Below are 5,000 nucleotides of genomic sequence, written 5' to 3'. Positions count from 1 at the left end.
ATAGGCCCTCTAAGAATTGAAGGACGGCTAACGAATGAAAAAAAGGAAATATGCAACATATTAGCAGAAAAATATAAGAGTGAGTTCACGCCAAGAATTGCGAATGAAAATAATGAAACAGAAATGAGAGAAGAAAATGTTGAATATCTAACGGATATAGATATTAATGAAGCAGATATTGTCACGGCTATAAACGAAATTAAAAATGGAACGGCAGCCGGACCAGATGGAGTTCCAGCGATTTTGTTAAAAAAACTGCAAACACTATCGCGAAGCCTTATGCAATACTGCTAAGACAGAGTATAGATATGAGCGAGATATATGTTAAACATAAATTAGCTTATATTCAGATGCAGAGCCTTGCAGAATCACATGGGCCCCAGAAAAGGCTCAATGTGAAAGACCTTCCCTTGTGCTCAGATGCTAAACCATGGAGGTATGCGGAGCACATGCTGATGACGACTGGAAAGATCGTCATCTCGGATAAGTTGGGCTCAGTTCCCCTAGAGGAGGTGGAATTCTGGCCCAGCAAGACATCATATCCGGACTGTTATGTCCGGCTGAGGAAGGAACCAGCTTCAAAGGAGGAGACAGAGCCGAAGGAGGTCATAGTGATGGACCATACTAAGGCTCAAGCTCTGCTTTCATCCTCGTTGAAAGAGAGGGGCTTCTCTAACTCAAAGGTAGCTGCATTGAGCAAGAAGCTCCCTTCCTTTGTGTCCTCTCCTGCTAGAGCCTTCCCCTTTTTACAGAAAGGGTTTGCGGCTGTACTAAAAGCAGTCGAGGCCGGCAAGCCTTTCCCCTCCCTGGAGGAGTGTAAACCCTTGTCGCTGGCCCTGCCTATGGACCACAAAGACTGGAAGGACGTCCATCTTACGTTCTCAGTCGGGAAGTTGGAGGCTGATATCGCCGGACGTCAGTTCGGCGAGGACCTCCCTAAGCTGTCTGACTTTCTCTTGCAGAGAGAGTTCGAGACAAAAGAAAGACTGGCTGCCTCAATGTCTCTTCAGACTACTCTTGAGACGATGGCAAGTGACCCCAAGGTCCATGAAATGTTCATGGTGGTGGCCAAGACTCCTCTGGCCACAGTGACGAAGGACCTTTATGGCTTCGTCAAGGCGAGGAGAGCTTGTAGGGAGTTCGTGTTCACCTCGGCTACGGTGAGGCACGAGCCAAGGAAACTAATCTCCTCCAACATTTGGGGCAAAGACCTTTTCCCTACCGATTTGGTCAAAGAAGTAGTTGATAAGGCCGCCTTGGAGAATAGAAACCTTCTCCAGAAGTGGGGCCTGGCTATCAAAAGAAAGTCTTCCCCGGATGAGGGTCCTCAACCAAAGAGGAAGACTATGAGGACTAGGCTACCGTCTCGGCCAGCCAAGCCTTTTAGACAGCAACAGCAACTGCAATTGCCATTGCCTCCAGTGCCCCAGATCGTGGCACAAACCCCGACCACCTTTCAGTGGGTACCCCAGGCCGTGTCGACACAGTCCACGGCATTCACCCCATCGTTCGAAGGGCAGTCTACTTCCTTTCGAGCAATGCCTAGAGGAGCAGCCAGAGGCTCGTCTAGGCGCCCCTCAAGGGGAAGGGGATTCAGGGGTGGTCGTGGTCAGGGAGGCAAGACCTCAGGACGGCAGTCCAAGTGGGATGATACCGGTAGGAGGGAGACTTCTGAAATTTCGGGATCGGTGGACCTTCGATCCCTGGGCCCACAGCCTACTCTAGAATGAACTGGGCTGGAGCTGGTACAGCACTCCACCCCCGTGCCTTCGGTTTTTCCAACACTCCACCCCCGTTCTGGAGGAGTACGTTCAAGAACTGTTGGAGAAAAATGTGATCCGAAAGGTGAAGTCCATCAAATTCCAAGGGAGGCTGTTTTGTGTTCCCAAGAAAGACTCGGAAAAGCTCAGAGTCATTCTGGACTTGTCGCCACTCAACAAGTTCATAGTGAATTGCAAATTCAAGATGCTAACACTGCAACACATAAGGACCTTACTGCCCAAGAGGGCATATTCCGTCTCTATAGACTTGTCAGACGCTTATTGGCACATTCCAATCAACCGTCGACTCTCCCCCTACCTAGGGTTCAGGCTACAACGAAGACTATACGCCTTCAGAGCCATGCCATTCGGGCTAAACATAGCCCCAAGGATTTTTACGAAGCTTGCGAGCGTAGCTCTCAAACAATTACGCCTAAAGGGAATTCAGGTAGTAGCCTACCTGGACGACTGGTTGGTGTGGGCAGCATCCGAGACAGAATGCTTGCAAGCTTCCAGTCAAGTGATCCAGTTCCTAGAGTACCTAGGTTTCAAGATCAACAGAAAAAAGTCTCGACTTTCTCCATCTCAAAAGTTCCAGTGGCTGGGAATCCACTGGGACCTTTTGTCACACTGTTTCTCCATCCCGGCGAAGAAAAGGAAGGAGATAGCGGGTTCTGTCAAGAGACTTCTAGATTCCGAAAGGATATCAAGACGCGAACAGGAGAGGGTACTGGGCTCTCTCCAGTTTGCTTCGGTGACAGACCCAGTGCTAAGAGCACAGCTAAAGGATGCAACCGGAGTTTGGAGAAGTTATGCATCAAACGCGCGAAGAGATCTGAGAAGACCAGTTCCGCTTCGGCTACGTACTCTTCTCAGGCCTTGGTCCCAAGCCAGACATCTAAAGAAGTCGGTTCTTCTTCAGCCACCTCCCCCGTCGGTGACGATTCACTCAGATGCCTCGAAGGAGGGATGGGGAGGTCACTCTCATCGGAAAAAAAGTCCAGGGGACTTGGTCCAAGCTATTCAAGACCTTTCACATAAACTTTCTAGAAGCTATGGCAGTGCTCCTTACCTTAAAGAAAGTTTCCCCGCGTCACTCGATCCACATAAGGTTGGTGATGGACAGCGAGGTAGTTGTGAGATGCTTGAATCGACAAGGATCGAGGTCACCACCTCTCAACCAGGTGATGTTGCCCATCTTCCGATTGGCGGAAAAGAAGAAGTGGTACCTGTCGGCAGTTCACCTTCAAGGAGTCCGCAATGTGACAGCGGACGCTCTATCCAGGGTCACACCGATAGAGTCGGAATGGTCCTTAGACGCAGGATCATTCTCCTTCATTCTGAATCAAGTCCCAGAACTGCAGATAGACCTCTTTGCGATGAAAGACAACAAGAAGTTGCCCCTGTACGTGTCCCCGTACGAGGACCCCTTAGCGGAAGCAGTGGAAGCGATGTCCCTCGACTGGAACAGATGGTCCAGGATTTATCTGTTCCCTCCTCACAACCTTCTGTTGAGGGTCCTCAACAATCTGAGATCCTTCAAGGGGGGTAGCGGCAATAGTGGCCCACAAGTGGCCGAACAGCGTGTGGTTCCCCCTGGCATTGGAACTACAGCTGAAGTTTGTACCGCTACCAGATCCAGTTCTGACCCAGCGAGTCCAGAAGTCGACTGTCTGCGCTTCATTACAGAAAACCCGGACCCTGCAGCTCATGATTTTCTCTCCCTAGCGGTGAGAAAGCGTTTCGGGATTTCGAAAGCCAGCATAGACTTCCTAGAGGAATATAAGTGCAAATCTACTAGAAGGCAATATGAGTCATCTTGGAGAAAATGGGTGGCCTTTGTCAAGGCGAAGAATCCGCAGGAGATCTCGACAGACTTCTGCTTATCTTTCTTCATCCACCTCCATGGTCAAGGATTGGCAGCTAACACGATTTCAGCGTGTAAGTCTGCTTTGACAAGACCCATTCTATATGCCTTCCAGGTCGACCTAGGTAACGAGATCTTTAATAAAGTTCCGAAAGCCTGCGCTAGGCTCAGACCTTCAGCACCTCCAAAGGCCATTTCATGGTCTTTAGACAAAGTTCTTAATTTCGCTTCTCTGTTGAGCAATGAAGAGGGTGCGTTAAAGGATTTGACACAAAAAGTTATTTTCCTATTTGCACTCGCGTCCGGGGCCAGGGTTAGTGAGATTGTAGCCCTCTCGAGAGAGGCAGGTCGTGTTCAGTTCCTGGATGGGGGAGAACTGAACCTGTTTCCGGATCCTACGTTTCTCGCCAAGAATGAGTTACCCACCAACAGGTGGGGTCCCTGGAGAATCTGCCCTCTGAAAGAAGATGCATCTCTATGTCCAGTAGAATGCCTAAAGGTCTATCTTCATAGAACTTCAGACTTCAAGGGTGGTCAACTATTCAGGGGAGAAACATCAGGCTCAAATTTATCTCTGAATCAACTCAGAGCGAAAATCACATATTTTATTCGCAGAGCGGATCCTGACAGTACACCCGCAGGTCACGATCCGAGGAAAGTTGCCTCATCCTTAAATTTCTTTAATTGTATGGATTTTGAACATCTCCGTTCATACACTGGCTGGAAGTCTTCCAGAGTGTTCTTTCGCCACTATGCGAAGCAAGTAGAGGAACTAAAGAGATCTGTGGTAGCAGTGGGTCGCGTCGTTAACCCTACTGTTTAACTCTGCGAGGAACAGTGGTTTTAATTGGGACGATTAATTCCAGGGTGAGTGTGTAGTTACATACTGTACTACAAACTAAGTGAGGGCACTGAGTTGCCCATGTAGACTGTTCCATTTCCAAAGGTGAACCTAGCATAAGTGCAGACATGTGTGCCGAGCGTTTCTAACGCTAATGTCATTGATTTGTAATACAGACTTTTATGACTTTGATACCTCGGTATCTTAAAAGTGGCATTTAATGTTTTCTCTTTCAGATAAACAAGTTCTGTTTACTATCATACTTATGCTTAAAGTTTTGGGTTATCCTCTTCTTATATATATATATATATATAATTGTGGTTAACCTGTCTGTTTATTGTCTGTCAATAAGCTTGTTCTTGAGAACCTTGCGTCTCCTTCACCTGTGTCAATTTATTGGTATAATTGAGCACTCATTCTATGTACCTTATCTGGGATAATTCTAATAGAATTGTTCCTTTATGCAAGCTATGTTGCATTGGTTTATGCTTTCCCTTAACGGGAGGACTCCGTCCCATAAGGGAACGATGGC

The sequence above is a fragment of the Palaemon carinicauda genome, chromosome 10, assembly GCF_036898095.1.
Source record: "Palaemon carinicauda isolate YSFRI2023 chromosome 10, ASM3689809v2, whole genome shotgun sequence".
Lineage (NCBI taxonomy): Eukaryota > Metazoa > Arthropoda > Malacostraca > Decapoda > Palaemonidae > Palaemon > Palaemon carinicauda.
Note: the sequence above shows the minus strand (reverse complement) of the source record.